We start from the raw sequence: 27,564 nt of genomic DNA, 5'->3' as shown, positions 1-27,564 counted from the left end.
ATTATATTAAGTAGCATTGTTTAAAGTGGCTAGTGATATATTTTACATCAATTCCCATTATTAAAGTGGCTGGAGTTGAGTCAGTGTGTTGGCAGCAGCCACTCAATGTTAGTGGTGGCTGTTTAACAGTCTGATGGCCTTGAGATAGAAGCTGTTTTTCAGACTCTCGGTCCCAGCTTTGATGCACCTGTACTAACCCTAACCCTAACCCACTGACATTCCTGTCTTGCAGGAAATCACGCACAGAATGAGCAGTATGGCTGGTGGCATGGTCATGCTGGAGGGTCATGTCAGGATAAGCCTGCAGGAAGGGTACCACATAAGGGAGGAGGATATCTTCCCTGTAACGCAGTGTTAAGATTGCCTGCAATGACAACAAGCTCAGTCCGATGATGCTGTGACACACCGCCCCAGACCATGACGAACCCTCCACCTCCAAATCGATCCCGCTCCAGAGTACAGGCCTCGGTGTAACACTCATTCCTTCAACAATAAAAGCGAATCCGATCATCACCCCTGGTGAGACAAAACCGCCACTCGTCAGTGAAGAGCACTTTTTGCAAGTCCCGTCTGGTCCAGTGACGGTGGGTTTGTGCCCATAGTCGACGTTGTTGCCAGTGATGTCTGGTGAGGACCTGCCTTACAACAGGCCTACAAGCCCTTATTCCAGCTTCTCTCAGCCTATTGCAGACAGTTTGAGCACTGATGGAGGGATTGTGTGTTCCTGGTGTAACTCGGGCAGATGTTGTTGCCATCCTGTACCTGTCCCGCAGGTGTGATGTTCGGATGTACCAATCCTGTGCAGGTGTTGTTACACGTGGTCTGCCACTGCGAGGATGATCAGCTGTTTTTCCTGTCTCCCAGTAGCGCTGTCTTAAGCGTCTCACAGTACAGACATTGTAATTTATTGCCCTGGCCACATCTGCAGTCCTCAAACCCTTTACAATGAAGTTCTGTGAAATTATTTAGATTTTTACAAATTATCTTTGAAAGACAGGTTCCTGAAAAAGGGACGTTTCTTTTTTTGCAGAGTTTACTTTGCGCATTGACGTGAATCACACTGCTGCTCTCTAATTTAGCTATTTGCGCCTTACGGATTGTGATTGTGGATGGCTGTTCACAAATATTTGAACCCAATAATGGATGAATTCAAGAAGTTTAAGCTGCCTTTCAATCAATGTTTTGAAAACAGTGGCTGGCAAATGAAAAATGTGCTCTTGCAACAGTTCAAATCAAATTTAATTTGTCACATACACATGGTTAGCAGATGTCAATGCGAGTGTAGCGAAATGCTTGTGCTTCTAGTTCTGACAATGCAGTAATAACCAACGAGTAATCTAACTAACAATTCCAAAACTACTACCTTATACACACAAGTGTAAAGGGATGACGAATATGTACATAAAGATATATGAATGAGTGATGGTACATAACGGCATAGGCAAGATGCAGTAGATGGTATTGAGTACAGTATATACATATGAGGTGAGTTATGTATGGTATGTAAACATTATATTAAGTGGCATTGTTTGCTTTATCTTGGCCAGGTCGCATTTGTAAATGAGAACTTGTCCTCAACTGACCTACCTGGTTAAATAAAGGTTAAATAAAATAAATGTTATACTAGGGAACTTGTGTTTCCATAGCTAGGGCTGACAGTGAGGACTTGTGAAGCGCAGAATCAACAACCTTTGCATTATCAAAACAGTTCCTTTGTGAAAAGGTGTTAAAGTTCACAGTTAGCCATTGTTTTGTAAATGCCAGCTGAAAAGTACCAGAGGCTTGGCTTTGGCGCCAAGTAAGAGCAGGTCCACCGGATCTATGGACTGGGCTCATGGCCCAGTGAGAAACTTGTGCCGGCCCGCGTAGATGGAAACAGTAAAGTCTGAGCCTTTTGGCTGAAAACTATGGGGTAAATCCTGTATGGAAATGCACCAAATGACGGGGGAAGCTGCGGAAACAGACAGACTCTCTTCAGTCAACTACCTATTATATTCTTGTCTCAGTTAGACTAAGGGCTAGATACAATCAGATCCGCTTTAGTCAACATGCACATACAGATTGTTTGATGGTGTTGTTAGAGCTGTCAAATCCACAAGTTCCTCCCGGTATTACACCTAAAGCGGACATTGCCATTAGCTGCACAGAGTGCTATTAAAAGAAATCCCATACTGCCTTTTTTACAAGTTCGAACACTGGAATGCAAGATGTAATCTACACCTCCATTTAGGATGATTATTCAATTTGAGCGTAGTTATTTCTATATAGGCTACACTTTCTTATTTTGAACTTTTAACAGGAGTGGGACAGGTGTGGATTGTAACAAATGATTGCAAGAGCAGGTTCTCACTGATATGACATGATGACACTGGCAAAACATCCGCTCTGCTATCACAGGTTAACGCTTGATCTTATTGGATCTAAGCCTAAAAAATGTGTTATATTAGACAAGTAATGCATTGAAATAACGAGATAATGTACTTACTATTTCTGGTTCTGTATGCCTCAGTTGGTAAAGCATGGCGTCAGCAATTCCAGGGTTGTGGGTTTGCATCCCGGGGCCACCCATACTTAAAATGTAAGCGTCTGCTAAATGGAATTTCTTATTTATTTGTGTGGGTGAACTTTCTCCCAGGAGTTAAAATAACATTTAATTTACTGTGGGGTCAAACGCTGCCTTTAGGGCATACCAAAGGTAATAACTCTGGATTGGCACGGAATCCCTGTAATATCAGTCAGTCCCTGGCATGTGTGTGTGTCATGGCTGGTTGTGTGTGTGTCTTGACGGCCTGTCTATCTGTCTGTCAGCGTGAGGGCTTAACTAAAAGACAGCCTATTTGACATTTGTCGCTATATGCTAATGACGTGTGGTTGTCAGATCCTCCCCCAGAGAGTCAAGGTACATGTTCCACATATTTGGTATTCCTCTCCCTTGTGAACAGGTAGAATACACTCGGGTAATGTTCCCAGGGTTGGGAGATGAGTTACATGCTTTTCTAGACTGGACGGCTGCTCTGGATGAGGCTGTTTGACCACACATGCCCATGCACGCGCACACACACGTAATCTTCAGATTAAAGAACCTACTTTAGGTTCCTCTGTGAGAGAGAGGATGCTGTGATGCGTGAAGTGAACCGTGAATGTTTTATTTCTTCCCTTTGAGAACAAACACACGTCATTTTACCACCACTGTTATTACTGTGATTACTTATGCCTGGAGAGGAGGGGTATGTGGAATACAGATGCATCTACCTACCCGCAAGAGAAGAATAATCACCAGAGGAATCTGAGAGGAGGCTATAATGTCTTAGTTCAACTTCCATGTGTACAGTGGCTTGCGAAAGTATTTACCCCCCTTGGCATTTTTCCTATTTTGTTGCCTTACAACCTGGAATTAAAATAGATTTTTGGGGGGTTTGTGTAATTTGATTTACACAACATGCCTACCACTTTGAAGATGCAAAATATGTTTTATTGTGAAATAAGACAAAAAAACAGAACTTGAGGGTGCATAACTATTGACCCCCCCAAAATCAATACTTTGTAGAGCAACCTTTTGAGGCAATTACAGCTGCAAGTCTCTTGGGATATGTCTATTTTAGCCTGGCACATCTAGCCAATGGGATCTTTACCCATTCTTCAAGGCAAAACTGCTCCAGCTCCTTCTTGTTGGATGGTTTCCACTGGTGTACAGCAATCTTTAAGTCATACCACAGATTCTCAATTGGATTGAGTTCTGGGCTTTGACTAGGGCATTCCAAGACATTGAAATGTTTCCCCTTAATTAAACCACTTGAGTGTTGCTTTAGCAGTGTGCTTAGGGTCATTGTCCTGCTGGAAGGTGAACCTCTGTCCCAGTCTCAAATCTCTGGAAGACTGAAACAGGTTTCCCTCAAGAATTTCCCTGTATTTAGCTCCATCTATCATTCCTTCAATTCTGACCAGAAAAACATCCCCACAGCATGATGCTGCCACCACCACATGATTCGAAATGTAACTGACCCATGTATCACCCATGCGATGACCTTTGATACAAATAACTCATCAGGCTCATCCAGGTGACAGCACACATGTGAATCCGAAAGAATAGAGCATTTAATATTTAAAAGCATATTTGTTTTTGGCTGAGACCAGTGGCGACCCATTATTCACAGCAGAGCCCAACCTGTTTTAAGAACTACATTTTTATAATAATAATAATAATAATAATATATATCTAAATATATATATTTTGGGCTTGACGGATTTTCTTTTTCCTTGAGTAAGGCAGCTCCAAAATGCAGGTGTTTCAGCCTAGCTCAGTGCTTTTGTGGAGGTGGGGCAAGCCAGCAGAAAATATGGAGCATTGCACTGTGATTGGCTCAGTGTTCTGTCACTCATGGGGACTTCACATCACTGCCAAGTGTAAGCTGAGACTTTGAACATTTTTGCCCTTCGGCTGCTGCAATAGAAATGCACATCCAAGAAGGTTCAAGGTCATTGGCCACAGATAAAATGATGTCAAATCACGTTATATGTACAGTAGCTTTGATTGGACTGATCATGTCAGCATCATACTTTCAAAATCTTAGCTAGCAGTCATCATCATGAATCAAGTCGACAATCTACTGGCAAATCGTTTATAATCCTTGTCATATGAAGATAAATAATGTAGAGAAATTATAGATAAAACTTATCGGTGCTCATTGGCAATTGGACATAAACATTACACAACAAGTTGGAAATCACAAATTCAACAAGTGGTTTGGAAGGAATCAGTGACAGTGGCTGTGTGGTCCCAAATCTGATAAAAATTCAACATTGGCCATGCTGTCATAAAGCATGATTTGTACCACACCCAAGACAACTGTTCACTCAGGGGACCGCCGAGCCACCTTCCTGTTCAAGTGAGGAATAGCATAAACAATGTGAGTCCAAAAATGTATTGTATGATGCTTCATAAATTAAGTAACATGCCAGGGAGATATGTATACTGTAGCTAAGAAAGTAATACTAAGTGTATGTTGTGAATTAAGATGTTAGTAGCCCATGTGCCACCCTAATAATTTGGTCTATTTACCCCTCTTCATTTAATCTACTGTTCTGACTGTTCTACTGCAGCCTATACCCATCTTCTTAGGGATAGCCCCCTTATTTTCTATTTTTTTTTGCCTGAAATGACATACCCAAATCAAATGCCTGTAGCTCAGGCCCTGAAGAAAGGATATGCATATTATTGGTACCATTTGAAGGGCAACACGTTGAAGTTTGTGGAAATGTGAATTCAATGTAGGAGAATATAACACAATAGATATTGTAGAAGAAAATACAAAGGAAACACATTTGTTTTTCTACCATCACCTTTGAAATGCAACAGAAAGGTCCGACGTCTAGCCATCACTCTGGTTGGAATTCCGATGGTGCCCACAAGATGGCATGAGTGTATGTGCAAAGTTTCAGACGGATAACTTGAAGTATGAGCAAACTACATGACATTTAGGGTGAAGTCACCCAGGTACGATTTGGTACGCATCGTGAAGGAGACATCTGCATTCACGTTACATTTTTTTTGTAAGAAAAGCGTCAAATCTGTATACTTGGACATTGATTTAGCTTTTCCAGTATTAGTAGCCATATTGTAAATTCGACATTCGCAAAACAACCAGTTTCATTAACTTCATAACTCTCCATATTCTTATATTTTTTGTCCAAAAGGAAAAGTCTTGCTGTCGCACAAGGTTAGCAGCTACATATTGTGACAGATATGGGGTTTCCAGATATTCCTGTAAAGCCCAGCTCATTGGCTATCTAGATAGCTTTGTATAACTGTATGCAGTTGAAGTCGGAAGTTTACATACACCTTAGCCAAATACATTTAAACTCAGTTTTTCACAATTCTTGACATTTAATCCTAGTGAAAATGACTTGTCTTAGGTCAGTTAGAATCACGACTTTATTTTAAGAATTTGAAATGGCAGAATAATAGTAGAGCAAATGATTAATTTCAGCTTTTATTTCTTTCATCACATTTCCAGTGGGTCAGAAGTTTACATACACTCAATTAGTATTTGGTAGCATTGCCTTTAAATTGATTAACTTGGGTCAAACGTTTTGGGTAGCCTTCCACAAGCTTCCCACAATAAGTTGGGTGAATTTTGACTCATTCCTCCTGATAGAGCTAGTGAAACTGAGTCAGGTTTGGAGGCCTCCTTGCTCGCACACACTTTTTCAGTTCTGCCCACAAATGTTCTATAGGATTGAGGTCAGGGTTTTGTGATGGCCACAAAGGTCCTTTGCTGATGTTCTGGGATTGATTTGCACTTTTCGCACTCCAAAGTACGTTCATCTCTAGGAGACAGAACGCGTCTCGCTCTTGAGCTGTTTGACGGATGTGTGGTACCATGGTGTTTACACTTGTGTACCATTGTTTGCACAGATGAACGTGGTACCTTAACTTCTTCGATATAGGGGGCGCTCTTTTAATTTTTGGATGAAAAACGTTCTCGTTTTAAACAAGATATTTTGTTAAGACAAGATGCTCGACTATGCATATAATTGACAGCTTTGGAAAGAAAACAGTCTGACGTTTCCAAAACTGCAAAGATATTGTCTGTGAGTGCCACAGAACTGATGTTACAGAAAAAACCCAGATAAAAATACAATCAGGAAGTGCCGCATTTTTTGAAACCGCCTCATGGCAATGACCTTTTCCACGTTTTCCCCAAGGTGTCTGCAGCATTGTGACGTATTTGTAGGCATATCATTGGAAGATTGACCATAAGAGACTACATTTACAAGGTGGTCGCTTGGTGTCCTCCGTCGCAATTATTGCGTAATCTCCAGCTGCAGTATTTTTCCGTTTGCCTCTGATGACAAACCGACTGCCAGGAATGATTTTTCATCGAATAGAATTGTGAAAAACACCTTGAGGATTGATTCTAAACAACGTTTGCCATGTTTCTGTCGATATTATGGAGCTAATTTGGAAAAAAGTTTGGCGTTGTAAGTGACTGCATTTTCGTTTTTTTTTTCTTAGCCAAACGTGATGAACAAAACGGAGCTATTTCTCTTACACAAATAATCTTTTGCTATCTAACTGAGAGTCTTGTCATTGAAAACATCCGAAGTTCTTCAAAGGTAAATTATTTTATTTGAATGCTTTTCTTGTTTTTGTGAAAATGTTGCCTGATGAATGCTAGGCTTAATGCTATGCTAGGCTATCAATACTCTTACACAAATGCTTGTGTAGCTTTGGTTAAAATATATTTTGACAATCTGAGATGACAGTGTTGTTAACAAAAGGCTAAACTTGTGTTTCAATATATTTATTTCATTTCATTTGCGATTTTCATGAATAGGAAACGTTGCGTTATGGTAATGAGCTTGAGGCTATGATTACGCTCCCGGATACGGGATTGCTCGACGCTAGAGGTTAAGACATTTGGAAATTGCTCCCAAGGATGAACCAGACTTGTGGAGGTCTACCATTCTTTTTCTGAGGTCTTGGCTGATTTCATTTGATTTTCCCATGATGTCAAGCAAGGAGGCATTGAGTTTGAAGGTAGGCCTTGAAATACATCCACAGGTACACCTTCAATTGGCATAAATTATGTCAATTAGTCTATCAGAAGCTTCTAAAATTATGACAATTTTCTGGAATTTTCCAAGCTGTTTAAAGGCACAGTCGACTTAGTGTATGTAAACTTTTGACCCACTGGAATTGTGATAGTGAATTATAAGTGAAATAATCTGTCTGTAAACAATTGTTGGAAAAATGACTTGTCATGCACAAAGTAGATGTCCTAAACGACTTGCCAAAACTATAGTTTGTTAACAAGAAATTTGTGGAGTTGTTGAAAAACAAGTTTTAAAGACTCCAATCTAAGTGTATGCAAACTCCTAAATTCAACTGTATGTACTGACATTTGTTTTTCCTATAAAATATGCGATCTTGACACAAGGCGCTGCTTGATTTACAACTGTCCCGTTGATGGAACGCCTATCCATAAGAAAAAATCAGAAATGTAATCCTTGAATATTGTAAGAGCTTTCCCTATCTGCTTATATGCCCCCTTTATTTATCGTACGGTTCTGACTTGGTGTACAGGGAGAATACTGTAATAACACCCCATGTTCTGAATTCTGTCGATGTAGTGCTAAAAAAATAGTTACAGTGGGGCAAAAAAGTTTAGTCAGCCACCAATTGTGCAAGTTTTCCCACTTAAAAAGATGAGAGAGGCCTGTATTTTTCATCATAGGTACACTTCAACTATGACAGACAAAATGAGAATAAAAAAAATCCAGAAAATCACATTGTAGGAGTTTTAATGAATTTATTTGCAAATTATGGTGGAAAATAAGTATTTGGTCAATAACAAAAGTTTATCTCAATTCTTTGTTATATACCCTTTGTTGGCAATGACAGAGGTCAAACGTTTTCTGTAAGTCTTCACAAGGTTTTCACACACTGTTGCTGGTATTTTGGCCCATTCCTCCATGCAGATCTCCTCTAGAGCAGTGATGTTTTGGTGCTGTTGCTGGGCAACACGGACTTTCAACTCCCTCCAAAGATTTTCTATGGGGTTGAGATCTGGAGACTGGCTAGGCCACTCCAGGACCTTGAAATGCTTCTTACGAAGCCACTCCTTCGTTGCCCGGGCGGTGTGTTTGGGATCATTGTCATGCTGAAAGACCCAGCCACATTTCATCTTCAATGCCCTTGCTGATGGAAGGAGGTTTTCACTCAAAATCTCACGATAAATGGCCCCATTCATTCTTTCCTTTACACGGATCAGTCGTCCTGGTCCCTTTGCAGAAAAACAGCCCCAAAGCATGATGTTTCCACCCCCATGCTTTACAGTAGGTATGGTGTTCTTTGGATGCAACTCAGTATTATTTGTCCTCCAAACACGACGAGTTGAGTTTTTACCAAAAAGTTATATTTTGGTTTCATCTGACCATATGACATTCTCCCAATCTTCTGGATCATCTAAATGCTCTCTAGCAAACTTCAGACGGGCCTGGACATGTACTGGCTTAAGCAGGGGGACACGTCTGGCACTGCAGGATTTGAGTCCCTGGCGGCATAATGTGTTTCTAATGGAGGGAATCATTTGGCTTCACCTGCTGTTTCTCTACAAAAACTGTCAGCCCTTGGCTAGGCAGGATGCTGTTGACTATACAGATGAAACCATTATGGCTTTTGTGGGCAATGATACATAGGTAGAAAGCCACTACACAACACTAAACAATGCATTAATTGCACTATAACAGTGACAAACCGGTGCCCACAAACTGTTAGGGTCTACATAAAGCTGTCCCAACAGCAGTCCCAACACCTTACCACTGATACACCTGGTAGGCTTTGTTACTTTGGTCCCAGCTCTCTGCAGGTCATTCACTAGGTCCCCCCGTGTGGTTCTGGGACTTTTGCTCACCGTTCTTGTGATCATTTTGACACCACGGGGTGAGATCTTGCGTGGAGCCCCAGATTGAGGGAGATTATCAGTGGTCTTGTATGTCTTCCATTTCCTAATAATTGCTCCCACAGTTGATTTCTTCAAAACAAGCTGCTTACCTATTGCAGATTCAGTCTTCCCAGCCTGGTGCAGGTCTACAATTTTGTTTCTGGTGTCCTTTGACAGCTCTTTGGTCTTGGCTATAGTGGAGTTTGGAGTGTGACTGTTTGAGGTTGTGGACAGGTGTCTTTTATACTGATAACAAGTTCAAACAGGTGCCATTAATATAGGTAACAGGTGGAGGACAGAGGAGCCTCTTAAAGAAGAAGTTACAGGTCTGTGAGAGCCAGAAATCTTGCTTGTTTGTAGGTGACCAAATACTTATTTTCCACCATAATTTGCAAATAAATTCATAAAAAATCCTACAATGTGATTGTCTGGATTTTCTTTCTCATTTTGTCTGTCATAGTTGAAGTGTACCTATGTTGAAAATTACAGGCCTCATCTTTTTATGTGGGAGAACTTGCACAATTGGTGGCTGACTAAATACTTTTTTGCCCCACTGTATATTGACTAACGTTACATCCATCCTAGCTCGCTCATTATTTTCTATATTGAAATTACAGATTGCCTCTTATCTGCTTGACGTCCCCTTATGCCATAGTTTGTACATCTCAATTGTCATTAGAAACCACATTTGTTTAAGCAAGTCAGCCACATCAGCTATGTTTTTTTAAAGGCAGTAAATGAGGCTGAATGAACTGTCTCGCTGCCAGACAAGGCTCTGCTGATAGCCAGGTGTATCGGTGGTAAGGTGTTGGGACTTCTGTAGGGACAGCTTTATGTAGACCCTAACAGTTTGTGGGCACCAGTTTGTCACTGTTATTGTGCAATTAATGCATTGTTTAGTGTTGTGTAGTGGATTTTCTGGCATGCATTCCACTTAAATGTACAAGCTAAAATTGCCACTAGCTGTGACTACCTATGTATCATTGCCCACAAAAGCCATAATGGTTTCATCTGTATAGTCAACAGCATCCTGCCTAGCCAAGGGCTGACAGTTTTTGTAGAGAAACAGCAGGTGAAGCCAAATGATTCCCTCCATTAGAAAACATCCTCCATTCACTCATACCTCTCCACCTATTACAGCATTTACCTTCAGAATGAATAAATCAAGAAAAACTCATTAGAACTGCTCGCTAGTTGGAAAATAACTACTATTACATAATTAAAGCAAAATACAAAATTATCATTGGTGAGCTAGCTCGCTGCTTGATGCTTTGCTCGCTGATGAACTCATTTGTTGTCAGGCTGGCTAGCACTTTGCTACTGATGGTTCAGAAACAGTGAAATGTATATAATTGCTGACAACAGGCGTTTATTTTTTTGCTCTCAATGCTCTGCTTTGCCTCATCTTTGAATTAAGTTATACACAGGGTTGTGGAGTAACGGATTACATATAATCCGTTACATGTAAAGGATTAAAAAAACGAACTATAATCCATTATGTTACCAGTAAATATATTGTAATCAGATTACAGATGCATTTGAAAAACTAGAGGATTACTTTTACATTCAGAAAGAATGCTTGCGGGAAAAAAAATATTGACACTGTTTTCTCAATGACATTCAAATCAGCATTGAAAAAAGGCGCAAGTTGAAGGTGGTTCCACCTGAGCGAGTCTGACCACAAGTCCGAGACCAGTATGATGACACACCAAATGTGTTTGATGGATTGCGGAAAAAGAACATGAATATGCTTTTGTAGGCTACAGTCCAAGCTATGTCTTCCAATGGTGTGACTGCTGTCGGCATCCAAAGATTATCCAACTTGAATAAATGCTTGGAGGTAAGGATGACATCAGTGGTGTAGTCTGCGGCAATACGGATACCATTTATTGTTATTTGCGCCTTATGGATTGTGGTTGTTGTAGATGGCTGTTCACAAATCTAAATGTGTATTTGAACCCAATAACAGTAGAATTCAAGAAGTTTATGCTGCCTGTCAATCATTGTTTTTTGAAACTAGTGGACACTCAGTGAAAAACGAGCTCTACATAGTGTGGATCCCTGCCTATGGAATAAAAGTGGGGCTTTTATTGCTCAATCTAATTAATGCTGATAAAACATTTATTCATCCATAGGCCTAATGGACACATGCTCAAACTCACACACTTTTGATTGACTTAAATGGGCAATCTGTAAACATATAATTTAATCATGTTATTATATGTAGTAAAAAGCAATGGGTTAGAAGAAATATAACCAACCAATAAAGTAACATTTAACGTCCATATATGGCCAGCTATGTAAACTTTAACATTGATTTATCCTGAAATAGATGTCTTTCAATTGGTAACAAACATTTGTCTTCTTCTAATGCCTTTTAAGGGGAAAGTAATTTAAAAGTAACAATGTAATCAGATTACATTAGAGTTCGGGTAATTCAAAAGTTACTTTACTGATTTTAGTTTTGGATAGGTAACTAGTAACTGTAACAGATTACATTTAGAAGGTAACCTAACCAACCCTGGATATACACAGCAGCTGCCCAGCCCTGAGTAAGAATTCTCAGTAAACACACCGGGCTCCATATGACAAGCGATAATTCCACACCTCTGGAGGATGTGAGGGTTTATCCTGGCATAATAGCTTTGAGGCAGTCAAAAAATAAATAAAGAGCAAGCTCCTGCCGTCAAACTTTTAAAGGTCAGCAGTCAGAAGTGTATAGATCAGTGCCTGGGCAAACATTGTTGTTTAATTAATGGGGCTTATCTCTATTGGTTTTGCTCTGTGAGTCTGATTCCAGCCCCCACTGATGCGGCCGCTGCCACTATAAAAACAGTTTTTATCAGATGGCTTTAATTGGTGAATATCGAGTGCATGACTGGACTTGAATCGAAGAAGGCAAGGGGTGGTAAGAGGGGAACCTCCCAACCCTGTGCAGGGAAATGCCAACAAACGTATAATCCTTAAAAAGGCTCCCCTGAATTTACAGTACAGCATGGGCTACAGTAATTTGAGTACTCTTGAAAGTTCCACTGTTATTGCTCTGTGATAGATCAGAATCAATTCCACATAAAACCTGCCTCTATCAACAATGACAAATCAAATTATCATTATTTCAAATAGTATGACATTTTTAAGTATCTTTCGTGCTGCAAAACTGACAGAGGTAAAAAGGAATATCAGTGAGATGCAGACTGTTTGTCAGTCAGACCAGCCTGCCACTTGGCACTTCCTGGACCCCTCCCTCTGTGACCCGCCTGCCTGCTGTTTCTTTCTCTTCACCTGGTGCGACTGATGCCTGAATGCTTTTGAGTTTAGCCAGACACGCTCACAGAATCCCCGTTTATGCCTGTTGGTAACATGTGTCCTTCACGCTGATCTTGTCCTGATCGAGTGCGTTTACACTTATAGGATCCGATCAAAATCAGTTCACAATGAGTCTGGGTAAACTCTGAGTAAACTCATCAACAACTGAAAATGTGGACAAATTCCAGAATGTGGACATAACCCGGACACAGGAAACATGTTCCCACCATGTATAAACAGGATTAGAGACATAATCTCCTCTGCCTTTTAGTTGATGTCCGTCCTTCTGCCTGTAGGCGATCCAGGGTAGCTTCCTACATGGGTAATTGGCAGGGGGTTGGCTGAAGTGCTGAGGTCTCCTGGAGCCGATGTCCTGACCAGGCATGAGCTGTCAGGCAGACCATGCTGGTGGATCACAGTGTGGCACAGTCACCTCAGACATTTTCTAAACATCACAGCTCACTAAAATGCTTGCAAATGAAGGTTAAAACTAAGTTTTTTTTTGACCATAAACAAATTATACCATTCTCCCCAAAAAATGAATTACATGTTTGCGAATTATTCTATTTGGATATGACCTCTCCAAAACTTCACCATCCATGTTACTGTGTTTTTACATTGATTTGTCTACTCAGGTCTGTCAGAAGTAGTGGTCAGTTAATCAGGATGCATGGCCGTCTCTGGACTCAGACAACACATTACAAAGAGGTGAAATACTTTACCCTCTTCATAACGACAGAAATTCTACCACATCAGAATGGATGAATTATCAGTATATTTTACAATTTCATCTCTTTTATTAGTCTGCTAGTTTGCTGAGAAATATTTGGTATTTGGTGGATCATCTGTGTTTAGCATTCTAAGCTTTGAACTTCATGCCAAGACTGAGATGGAATGCCTGGTAGTAGTCAAATCAGATCAAATCAAATTGTATTAGTCACATGCACCGAATACAACTTCCAGTGAAATGCTTACTTACAAACAATGCAGTTAAAAAAAATACAGATAATAATAAGAGATAAAAGTAACAAGTAATTAAAGAGCAGCAGTGAAGTAAAAATAGTGAGACTATATACAGTTGAAGTCTGAAGTTTACATACACTTAGGTTGGAGTCAATAAAACTTGTTTTTCAACCACCACAAATTTCATGTTAACAAACTATAGTTTTGGCAAGTCGGTTAGGACATCTACTTTATAAGTAATTTTTCCAACAATTGTTTACAGACAGATTATTTCACTTACAATTCACTGTATCACAATTTCAATGGGTCAGAAGTTTACATACCCTAATTTGACTGTGCCTTTAAACAGCTTGGAAAATTTCAGAAAATTATATCATGACTTCAGAAGCTTCTGATAGACTAATTGACATCATTTGCGTCAATTGGAGGTGTACCTGTGGATGTATTTCAAGGCCTACCTTCAAACTCAGTGCTTCTTTGATTGACATCATGGGAAAATCAAAAGATATCAGCCAAGACCTCAGAAAGACCTCAGAAAGAAAATTGGTTCATCCTTGGGAGCAATTTCCAAATGCCTGGATGTACCACGTTCATCTGTACAAACAATAGTACATAAGTATAAACACCATGGGACCACGCAGCCATCATACTGCTCAGGAAGAAGATGCGTTCTGTCTCCTAGAGATGAAAGTTCTTTGCTGCGAAAATCAATCCCAGAACAACAGCAAAGGACCTTGTGAAGATGCTGAAGGAAACAGGTGCAAAACTATAAATATCCACAGTAAAACGAGTCCTATATCGACATAACCTGAAAGGCAGCTCAGCAAGGAAGAAGCCACAACTCCAAAACCGCCATAAAAAAAGCCAGACTATGGTTTGCAACTGCACATGTAGACAAAGATCATACTTTTTTGGAGAAATGTCCTCTGGTCTGATGAAACAAAAATAGAACTGTTTGGCCATAATGACCATCGTTATGTTTGGAGGAAAAAGGGGGAGGGTTGCAAGCCAAAGAACACCATCCCAACCATGAAGCACGGGGTTGGCAGCACCATGTTGTGGGGGGTGCTTTGCTGCAGGAGGGACTGGTGCACTTCACAAAATAGATAGCATCATAAGGTAGGAAAAGTATGTGGATATATTGAAACAACATCTCAAGACATCAATCAGGAAGTGAATGCTTGGTCACAAATGGCTCTTTCAAATGGACAATGATTCCAAGCATACTTCCAAAGTTGTGGCAAATGGCTTAAGGACAACAAAGTCAAGGTATTGGAGTGGCCATCACAAAGCCCTGACCTCAATTCTACAGAAAATGTCTGGGCCGAACTGAAAAAGCATGTGCAAGCAAGGAGGCCTCCAAACCTGACTCAGTTACACCAGCTCTGTCAGGAGGAATGGGCCAAAATTCACCCAGCTTAATGTGGGAAGCTTGTGGAAAGCTACCCGAAACGTTTGACCCAAGGTAAACAATTTAAAGGCAATTCTACCAAATACTAATTGAGTGTATGTAAACTTCTGACCCACTGGGAATGTGATGAAAAAAATAAAAACTGAAATAAATAATTCTCTCTACTATTATTCTGACATTTCACATTCTTAAAATAACGTGGTGATCCTAACTGGAGGCTTCTTGCCATGGATCATCACTGGATTGGCGGAGACGTATGGGCAGTCTGGTACGTTGAGCTGCCACAGGGCTCACCAGGCTGGGAAGACATCCAAGAGGCCCTGTCCTAGGCAGAGGCACCAGATACACTAGGCCGTGGAGGCGCACTGGGGGTCTCGAGCTAGGAGCCTGCACAACCCGTCCTTGCAGGATGGTTACTTTCGCCCTGCAGATGCGGGGCGCAGGCACAGGACGCACTGGGCTGTGCAGACACCGGAGACACAGTGCGCAGAGCCGGCGCAGGATATCCCGGGCCGTAGAGACGTACTGGCGGCCAGATGCACTGAGCCGGCATCCTCCGACCTCGCTGGATGCCCACTCTAGCACGGCTGATGCAGGGAGCTGCAATGTAGCGCACCAGGCTGTGAACCCGCACTGGAGACACGGTGCGCTCCACCGCATAACACGGTGCCAGACCAGTACTCTGCTCCCTCCGGTAAGCACGGGGAGTTGGCTCAAGTCTCTAACCTGGCTCAGCCAATCTCCCTGTGTGCCCTCCCAATTGTTTGGGGGGGAGTTGCCTCTCAGGCTTCCTTGCCAGCCGTGTTCCCTCATAACGCTGCCGCTGCCTCCAGTTCCTCCCGTGGATGGCAATACTCCCCAGCATGCCTCCTGGGTCCTTTCCTGTCCAGGATTTCCTCCCAAGTCCATGAAGCCTGAACCCTATGCTCCTCCTTACCACGCTGCTTGGTCCGCTTGTGGTGGGTAGTTCTGTAATGATTGTCTGATGAAGAAGGAGTGGATCAAAGCCCAGCGTGGTATGTGTTCTTGATATTTATTAAAATCTGAACACTAGAACAAAAATAACAAAGCGAGAAACGAACAGTTCTGTAAGGTGCAGACACAAAACAGAAAACAACTACCCACAAAACACAGGTGGGAAAAAGCTGCCTAAGTATGATTCTCAATCAGAGACAACGATAGACAGCTGCCTCTGATTGAGAACCACACCCGGCCAAACACAAAGAAATAGAAAACATAGAAATAAAGAAACCAAACCCCACCCAAATCACACCCTGACAAAACCAAAATAGAGAATAAAAGCCTCTCTATGGCCAGGGCGTGACACTTGCGGTCGAATGCCGAGCAGATGCCATACCAGGCAGTGATCCAACCAGTCCTCTCGATGGTGCAGCTGTAGAACCTTTTGAGGATCTGAGGACCCATGCCAAATCTTTTCAGTCTCCTGAGGGGGAATAGGTTTTGTTGTGCCCTCTTCACAACTGTCTTGGTGTGCTTGGACCATGTTAATTTGTTGGTGATGTGGACACCAAGGACCTTGAAGCTCTCAACCTGCTCCACCGCAGCCCCGTCGAAGAGAATGGGGGCGTGCTCGGTCGTCTTTTTCCTGTTGTCCACAATCATCTCCTTTATGACGTTGAGGGAGAGTTTGTTGTCCTGTGTGTGTGTGTGTGTGTGTGTGTGTGTGTGTGTGTGTGTGTGTGCGGGTGCGTGTGCGTGCGCGTGCAAATATAGTATTCAATCCTACAGATAAACTAAATATGCTATCCACATACTGTTCATAATGTCTATGATTTCTATACATCCCATCACATATACAGTGCCTTGCGAAAGTATTCGGCCCCCTTGAACTTTGCGAACTTTTGCCACATTTCAGGCTTCAAACATAAAGATATAAAACTGTATTTTTTTGTGAAGAATCAACAACAAGTGGGACACAATCATGAAGTGGAACGACATTTATTGGATATTTCAAACATTTTTAACAAATCAAAAACTGAAAAATTGGGCGTGCAAAATTATTCAGCCCCCTTAAGTTAATACTTTGTAGCGCCACCTTTTGCTGCGATTACAGCTGTAAGTCGCTTGGGGTATGTCTCTATCAGTTTTGCACATCGAGAGACTGAAATTTTTTCCCATTCCTCCTTGCAAAACAGCTCGAGCTCAGTGAGGTTGGATGGAGAGCATTTGTGAACAGCAGTTTTCAGTTCTTTCCACAGATTCTCGATTGGATTCAGGTCTGGACTTTGACTTGGCCATTCTAACACCTGGATATGTTTATTTTTGAACCATTCCATTGTAGATTTTGCTTTATGTTTTGGATCATTGTCTTGTTGGAAGACAAATCTCCGTCCCAGTCTCAGGTCTTTTGCAGACTCCATCAGGTTTTCTTCCAGATTGGTCCTGTATTTGGCTCCATCCATCTTCCCATCAATTTTAACCATCTTCCCTGTCCCTGCTGAAGAAAAGCAGGCCCAAACCATGATGCTGCCACCACCATGTTTGACAGTGGGGATGGTGTGTTCAGCTGTGTTGCTTTTACGCCAAACATAACGTTTTGCATTGTTGCCAAAAAGTTCAATTTTGGTTTCATCTGACCAGAGCACCTTCTTCCACATGTTTGGTGTGTCTCCCAGGTGGCTTGTGGCAAACTTTAAACGACACTTTTTATGGATATCTTTAAGAAATGGCTTTCTTCTTGCCACTCTTCCATAAAGGCCAGATTTGTGCAATATACGACTGATTGTTGTCCTATGGACAGAGTCTCCCACCTCAGCTGTAGATCTCTGCAGTTCATCCAGAGTGATCATGGGCCTCTTGGCTGCATCTCTGATCAGTCTTCTCCTTGTATGAGCTGAAAGTTTAGAGGGACGGCCAGGTCTTGGTAGATTTGCAGTGGTCTGATACTCCTTCCATTTCAATATTATCGCTTGCACAGTGCTCCTTGGGATGTTTAAAGCTTGGGAAATCTTTTTGTATCCAAATCCGGCGTTAAACTTCTTCACAACAGTATCTCAGACCTGCCTGGTGTGTTCCTTGTTCTTCATGATGCTCTCTGCGCTTTTAACGGACCTCTGAGACTATCACAGTGCAGGTGCATTTATACGGAGACTTGATTACACACAGGTGGATTGTATTTATCATCATTAGTCATTTAGGTCAACATTGGATCATTCAGAGATCCTCACTGAACTTCTGGAGAGAGTTTGCTGCACTGAAAGTAAAGGGGCTGAATAATTTTGCACGCCCAATTTTTCAGTTTTTGATTTGTTAAAAAAGTTTGAAATATCCAATAAATGTCGTTCCACTTCATGATTGTGTCCCACTTGTTGTTGATTCTTCACAAAAAAATACAGTTTTATATCTTTATGTTTGAAGCCTGAAATGTGGCAAAAGGTCGCAAAGTTCAAGGGGGCCGAATACTTTTGCAAGGCACTGTATATACACTACCCATCTAAAGTTTGGGGTCACATAGAAATTTCCTTGTTTTGGAAAGAAAAATATTTTTTTTTTAGAAGGCTGGGATCCTGGCCTTCTAGGCAGAGTTGCAAAGAAAAAGCCATATCTCAGACTGGCCAATAAAAATAAAAGATTAAGATGGGCAAAAGAACACTCTGCCTAGAAGGCCAGCATCCCGGAATCGCCTCTTCGCTGCTTACGTTGAGACTGGTGTTTTGTGGGTACTATTTAATGAAGCTACCAGTTGAGGACTTGTGAGGAATCTGTTTCTCAAACTAGGCACTCTAATGTACTTGTCCTCTTGCTCAGTTGCGCACTGGGGCCTCCCACTCCTCTTTATATTCTGGTTAGAGCCAGTTTGCACTCCTCTCTGAAGGGAGTAGTACACAGCATTGTATGAGATCTTCAGTTTCTTGGCCATTTCTCGCATGGAATAGCCATCATTTCTCAGGACAAGAATAGACGGATGAGTTTCAGAATAACGTTATTTGTTTCTAGCCATTTTGAGCCTGTAATTGAACCCACAAATACTGATGCTCCAGATACTCAACTAGTCTAAAGTAGGGCAGTTTTATTGCTTATTTAATCAGGACCACAGTTTTCAGCTGTGCTAACATGATCAATTAGCCTTTTAAAATGATAAACTTGGATTAGCTAACACAACATGTTATTGGAACTCAGGGGTGATGGTTGCTGATAATGGGCCTCTGTAAGCCTATGTAGATATTCCACAACAAATCTTCCGTTTCCAGCTACAACAGTCATTTGCAACATTAACAATGTCTACACTGTATTTCTGATCAATTTGATGTTATTTTAATAGACAAAAAAATGTGCTTTTCTTTCAAAAACAAGGACGTTTCTAAGTGACCCCAAAATTTGAACGATAATGTATTTTTATACTCCGGATATTTATATATTTCTTAATTCCATTATTTTAGTTTGAGATTTGTGTGTATTGTTGTGAATTGTTAGATATTACTGCACTGCTGGAGCTAGGAACACAAGCATTTAGCTACACCCGCAATAACATCTGCTAAATATGTGTATGCGACCAATAAAATGTTATTTGATTTGCAAGCATTTGACATTTGACATTTGCACACTGTTGGACTCAACCCTTTGTGAGGTCAGATGCAGAATAAAATGCCCTGAGGAACAACCAACCCCCAGAAGATGTCAAGTCATATCTGCTTGCTTTCAGTGACTCGTTCTGTGGACTTGGGAAATCAGACATACATGATTTGATGATATATATATGTGTGTGTGTGTGTGTGTGTGTGTGTGTGTGTGTGTGTGTGTGTGTGTGTGTGTGTGTGTGTGTGTGTGTGTGTGTGTGTGCACTGAGTGTACAAAACATTAGGAACACCTTCCTAATATTCAGTTGCACCCCCTTTTGTCCTCAGAACAGTTATTGACACACTCAAACCAGTCCGCCTGGCATCTACTACCATACCCCATTCAAAGGGACTTCAATCTTTTGTCTTTCCCATTCACCCTCTGAATGGCACACACACACAATCTAGGTACGTCTCAATTGTCTCAAGGCTTAAAAACCCTTCTTTTACCTGCCTCCTCCCCTTCATCTACACTAATTTAAGTGGATTTAACAGGTGTCATCAATAAGGGATCTTCTTTCACCTCGATTCACATGGTCAGTCTGTCATGGAAAGCAGGTGTTCTTAATGTTTTATATACTCAGAGTATATATTCATCTAACAAAAAAGCCTCACAAGACCTTGCATGGATGCCAGGGATGGCTGGTACTGTCAGCCTTCATTTGTGCTGCAATATCCTCATACAGCGGCTTCACATGAATAAAAAATGACATTTCAATTTACCTTTGTTGTTGTGTTCCAGCTCTTGCATAAAGATTATTTTTCTCGTTTGGAAAATGAAGAGATGTGACTAAAAAAAGTGAAAGAATCCACAATAAATTCCCCTTTCGTTTCTGGAATAAGAATAAAATGTTAATGTAGGCAGAAGAGGAACAATGCATTATCTGTTTTCCATTTCACAGAGAGAGAAGGTGTTTGAGATTGGCTGCACTGCACGCTACAAGAACACTTTAGAAGAGGGTGTGCTTGAACTTCAATAACACACAAACTTAAACTATGACTTCATAGGACTACTGGTTTGTATCTTTCCATCACCAGGCACCAGAATGTGTTTAGTCTTGGATACTGCGTCTCCAACAACCGGATGTCACGGTTTTCAGGGGAAATTGGAAGAGAGTCTGTGACGCAACGCAACTTCCACTTTTGGACATTAGCAAGGCAACACTCCATCTTAACTCCTCCTCCACATTTACTGGATGGTTGAACAGTGCAGAAGAGAACCTCCCCAGATAGTTTTTTTTTCTTCTCGTCAAGACCAGTATGTAGGGGATCTACTTTCAGATTTTTATTTTACTCCTGCTATGCCTGGTTAGCAGCCTCCAAACAAATGAAAAATATATATTTTTATCAAGGAAATCAACCCCCTGGATCAAAGTTGGTGCAATCTAGCAAACTGTTAGTGAATTCAAGCCCAATGCACAGACTGGACAGCTGCCTTCCACAAAACAAACCAAAGCACATCCGAGCCAAGACAAAATTACCTGTAATAGTTAGAGCTTTTAAAATAAGCTCATTAATCATCATAATACAGTGGGATGGTGGTGTTATTACCTGTGGCTATGCAGCCAGCGATTCTCTATATCCCATAAACAACAAAGCCAAGCCAACAAATAGGTATACAGTGCGCTGCACACAAGTATGAATTTACACAATGCATAATTATTTTCAAATTCTTTTCTGTTCACCTTGCTCAATGACACATGCCATTCGTCAGAGAGAATAACATTGAGTTGATTTCTATAGTTGTCAGCACTGTCCACAAACACGTCTCATAATCAGAGGAGGCTGCCACAGGTTTGATTGGTGCATCATAATCCATATTCAGCAACGATTAGTTATTGTCATTGATGCTGTGCATCACTTGCATTAGTGTAGGTCATACAAGTGTATATCTGTGTACGCTCATAGAAAAATAGGGCTCCAAAAGGGTTCTTCGACTGTCCACATAGGAGAACCCTTTAAAAAAACATTTTTGTTTTCCGGTTTTACGTGGAACCCAAAAGGGCTCTACTTGGAACCAAAAGGGTTGTACTTGGAACGAAAAATGGTTCTTCAAAGGGTTCTCCTATGGGGACAGCTGAAGAACCCTTTTAGGTTCTAGATAGCACCTTTTTTTAAGAGTGTTATTTTGGTAGAATATATCATATACAGTACACTGAACAAAATATAAATGCAACATGCAACAATTTTACTGAAGAGTTTACTGAATTGGAGTTCAGTCAATTGAAATAAAATAATTCTGTATTTCACATAACTGGGAATACAGATATGCGGTGGTGTAAAGTACTTAAGTAAAAATACTTTAATGTACTACTTAGATAGTTGTTTGAGGTATCTGTACTAGAGCTGTGACGGTCATTACATTTTGTCAGCCGGTGATTGTCAAGGAAATAACTGCCGGTTTAAGGTAAATTACAGTCAGTTGCATCTCATGGCTAACACGCATAGCCTACAAGCCACTGACGCAGACCTTTGGAACATCTATATTTTAAAAAGTCAAATAAATCCATGTAATACAGCCTAGATCATCACAATAAATCCATAATTTATTTCAGACAGGTCTAAAGAAACATGATAGGAAGAAAATGTAGTCTAACTTATTTCAGAAGAACAGAATAGCATACTTGTCCTTATGTTAGGTCTTGATGTGGCTATGCCAAATGGCTGTGGGCTACACTCGTTAATTTAGCAGACAAGGTTTGCTTAGAATTCCGTGGCATAATTTTGTATTATTTTATAGTATGAAGAATACATTTGAACATAGCTGAAAAAAATATAAAGGATATTTTCTCCAAGCGATTTAAGGGAGTGTGCACATGCGGCTATTCTGTGTTAAGCGGTTAACAAAGGAACAGGTATTTATGTATCTTTAGTTGTGATACAAATTGTGGGCTATATGTTTGGTTTTTAATACATTCTAAGACTGCAAGAACAACTTGAAAAAAGTTGCATGAAAGGCATGAGCTCTGCTTTGTTTTTTTTGCACAGGCTGTACACACTTCATCAGTCTCTTGTTCACAATTCGACAAGCACTTTATAATGCCTCAAATTTCCTGTCTGTATCCCCTTTGTGTGGCCATAAAGAAATCCATGCCTTTTGCGGTCAGTGGCGTTGTGCTCTTGGGCTAAATATAATTATAATTCCCTTATAACTCCCCGCTGCATGCCGGAGCACCTCTCACTCACATGGCTCTCACATGATCAGATCTTTCTCACAGGCTACAAGTGAAGACAGACACATTGCTGACGCAATTCTGATGCGCATATTGAAGATATTGGAAGAACTGTCCACATTTACTTTTCGTCAGCCAACAAGATAAGTAGGCTTAACGAACAGCAAAAGCACTAGCCTATGTCAATCTATGATCCCCCAGAGTACAAATGTTGACGTTGACCTATTCTATTCTGTGTGAGAAATAAATATTTCAAACCTAGTCCAGGACAGTTGTGGGATGCGATAGATCCCAAATTAATACAACCACTTGCATAAAAAAAAACTGTTTTAATCAATGAGCCTGACGCAAGAGATGAGAACGTTTAGCTTTAAATGTTGATAAACTATTAGGCTATCACATTGTACGCGCAGCAATGTGCACACGGCACTAGGCTATAAGTGTGAATGGTCCATCAGCAGTCAAACGCAAATGTGATTATGCATGTAAAGCCTTTATTATAAAGGTGCATTTTTATGGTGAAAATGATCTTCCCCAAACTTGAAACTCAGGCGCTGCTTATATATGAAAGTTAGGCTCTACACCCATTGTAAAGCAGATTAATGTGCTTCATTTTAAGATTTTTTTGGCCACTTTAGAATTTAGAATGCGTCGACTTTAGAATGCGCTGTTTGCCTTAAGCTGGGCATCATTCACAAGTGATAATATATAATTCACAAGTGGTAGGGTAATATTGCCACCCATCACACTATTCTTGATTTAACCTTGTCTTTACATATACTAAATAATATATGTGTGAAATTTGTTTTGATTTAGAATGGACAATTATCATACACCTGTCTCGAAGCAGGGCCAGAGGAAAAAAATACTTGTAATCTATACACTTAAACAGTGAATGGAGGACATTTTTTTCCCGTGGTTAATTTTCATGCAAGCCAGGTAGGCTATACTCCTGTTTTAAAGAGAAGTGATGTGCTTAATATTAGGATGGTTGAGAAAAAAATATAGTAGGCATAGCCTATAGAATGCTGATGGGATCCTCCTATATTTATTAGAGGCCATCACTCTCTTTTCTCACTCAATTGCATGGCGAAACATGAGCTCATGAAGTGTTTGATTAGATTTTCAATACATTTGCATTGATGTCAGTGTGATTAGAGGGACAATAGTGTGCGGAGTACCAGGCAGTTAGCACGTTTGGTAGGCTACTAATGACCATCAGCAACATCAGAGCTTGCAGAAGCCTAATTACCGTGACTAAGCGGTCACATGGAATTTGACTGCCATCATGAGTTGTGACAGCCCTAATCTGTACTTTACTCTACCATTGATATTTTTGACAGATTATAGTTTTACTCTACTACATTCATACAGAAAATAATATAATAATAATATACTTTTTCCCTGACCCCCAAAAGTACTTGTTATATTTTGAATGCTTAGCAGGACAGGAAAATGGTCCAATTCACACACTTATCAAGAGAACATCCCTGGTCATTCCTACAGCCTCTTTGTTTGTAAATGATGTCTGAGTGTTGGAGTGTGCCCCTGGCTAGCTGTACATTTAGGAAACAAGAAAATCATGCTGTCTGGTTTGCTTAATATAAGGAATTTGAAATGATGTATACTTTTACTTTTGACACGTAAGTATATTTTATCAATTACATATACTTTTGATACTTCAGTATATTCAATACCAAATACTTTTTGACATTTACTCAAGTAGTATTTTACTGGTTGACTTTTACTTAAGTCATTTTTATATTAAGGTATCTTTACTTTTACTCAAGTATGACAATTGGGTACTTTTTCCACAACTGCAGATATGCATTTGTTGGTCACAGATACACAAAAATGTAGGGGCGTGGATCAGAAAACCAGTCAGTGTCTGGTGTGACCACCATTTGCCTCATGCAGCGCAACACATCTCCTTCACATAGAGTTGATCAGGCTGTTAATTGTGGCCTGTGGAATGTTGTCCCACTCCTCTTCAATGGCTGTGGGAAGTTGATGGATATTGACAGGAACTGGAAATCGCTGTTGTACACGTCAATCCAGAGCATCCCAAAAACATGCTCAATGGGTGACATGTCTGGTGATTATGTAGGCCATGGAAGAACTGGGACATTTTCAGCTTCCAGGAATTGTGTACAGATCCTTGCGACATGGGGCCGTGCATATTCATGCTGAAAAATTAGGTGATGGCGGTGGATGAATGGCACGACAATGGGCTTCAGGATTTCATCGCAGTATCTCTGACAATTCAAATTGCCATTGATAAATGCAATTGTTTTCGTTGTCTGTAGCTTATACTTGCCTATACCATTGCCCCACCATCACCATGGGGCACACGTTGAAATCAACAAACCGCTTGCACACACGACACCCGGTCCAGGCGCAGATGACATCCTTGATGGCCATCGAAGGTGAGCATTTGCCAACTGAAGTTGGTTACAACAACAAACTACAGTCAGGTCAAGACCCTGGTGAGGACGACGAGCATTCAGTTGTGCTTCACTAAGATGGTTTCTGACAGTTTTGTGCAGAAATTCTTCGTTGTGCAAACCCACAGTTTCATCAGCTGTCTGGGTGGCTGATCTCAGACAATCCCGCTGGTGAAGAAGCTGGGTGTGGAGGTCCGGGGCTGGCGTGGTTACACGTGGTCTGCGGTTGTGAGGCTGATTGGATGTTCTGCCAAATTCTCTAAAATAACTTTGAGAAATATGTAGAGAAATTAAATTAAATTCTCTGGCAACAGCTCTGGTGGACATTCCTACACAGCTCCCTCAAAACGTGAGACATCTGTGGCATTGTGTTGTGTGTCAAAATTGCACATTTTAGAATGGCCTTTTATTGTCGCAAGCACAAGGTGCACCTGTGTAATGATCCTACTGTTTAACCAAGTTCTTGATATACCACACCTGTCAGGTGGATCTTGGCAAATGAGAAATGCTCACTAACAGGGATGTAAACAAATTTGTGCACATAATTTGAGAGAAATAAGGTTTTTGTGCATATGGAACATTTCTGGGATCTTTTATTTCAGGTCATGAAACATGGGACCAACACTTTCTGAGAAGAGGCGTGAATGTGGATAATATCAGTGTTGCCATTATTAAGAACAATTTAGGGATTATTTGTATGTGAATTGGATACAAGATGCCTGGTGTAGCTTTCGTTAACACTTCATTTGAAGGCTATCTCGGTACTTTATAACACATTCATAAGATATACACCTCACATTCAAAAGCAGTATATAATCATTTGTTACTCATCTTTCATATGTACAGCCCTGTAGACCTCTGAATGTAGACAGAGAGGACTTTGATGGAAAGTTAACACAAGGTGTAGGATGCATCTTTCCTCATAACACCTATCTTTGTACGTGGCTCTGAGTCTCTCACTGAGAAAAGCTGGACTACAGAGTCATCATCATCAATGGGGATCTATTCTGAGAGATGTTGTCGGGGGAAACTCTGGTGTGTTGACGTGCCATTGGGAACATAGAGCAGAGGCGTTGTTTAATGCTGCATCCACCTCTCACACTGCGCTCCTTCCTGCCTTTTCCCTGATGTATGCACTTAATCAGCCATGCTAAATTAAGCAGGCCGTCTAAACAATCACTCAACAGCCTGTGTGTGACTCTCAGGGTTTAATTTAAAACTTCAAGAACTCAGATACAATTAAGGTGGTTAGGTCCCATCTGGTGCCTTTTCACACTTTGATGGATCTGGGGATGATACCGAATAATGCAAGGTACAGGGGGGCCTCGCATGTGAGCATGTACACACACAAATGCACACGCACACCAGAGGGAAATACAGAAACTTTCACATTGTCTTCTGTAGATTAACAACTACACGACTGTTGCATTTCCTCACAGTACAGTTCCCAGTATCACATAAAGGAATTACATTTACTGGCTTGAAGTGAAGTGAACGAGGTGTCCCAGGTGTTGTCAGAATGACTCACTGTTTCTGAAGGTCCCTTTGCCCTCAAGGAGTTTGTGTTTTACTACAGAGAATGACTTGTTTTTGTTAAAGGGAAAGTTCGGGAAATTGGCAATGGAGCCCTGAACTCTTGGATACCATGTTTATGTCACTGTGTACAGTATGAAGGACGTTGGAGGTAGATTTGTGAGTTGAAGCTGAACGCAGAGACATAAAAATGATATCCGAGTTCATCTAACTCTGGGGAAGAAAATAAAGGGCTTCATTGGCAAAATACATAATTATCCCTTTAAACTTATGTTGAACATAACCAGCACACCTAATGCTGTTGTTAGAGGTCTAAGAAATTTCCTCCATATCAAGGTCCAAGATATATTTCTTTCATTGTGAAAATTACATCAAGAATCAAAGTGTAAATAGTATTGTCACAGTGGAACAGTACATGCCGTCTCAATCAACAACACCCCTGCCAAGCGATAACATTCATTACTAACCCATTAAAGAATAGACAGCTCTTTTTGTGCCTTTTGGGAAGTTAATGCTTTTATTTAAACCAAATTTGAAATACATATTTTATTGTTCACCTTCAGCATATTTTTGCACTTAGAACAATGACATTCACATTTCCAGTTATTTTTTAATATTGGGTATGAGATATGAAGTGTAAGAAATCTATCCAAGAGCTCCAAGAAATCTGAAGGTAGGTAAAGATTTTCTCCTGTACTTGCCTTTATTTTA

Source organism: Oncorhynchus clarkii, chromosome 25 (assembly GCF_045791955.1).
Source record: "Oncorhynchus clarkii lewisi isolate Uvic-CL-2024 chromosome 25, UVic_Ocla_1.0, whole genome shotgun sequence".
Taxonomy (NCBI): Eukaryota; Metazoa; Chordata; class Actinopteri; order Salmoniformes; family Salmonidae; genus Oncorhynchus; species Oncorhynchus clarkii.
Note: the sequence above shows the minus strand (reverse complement) of the source record.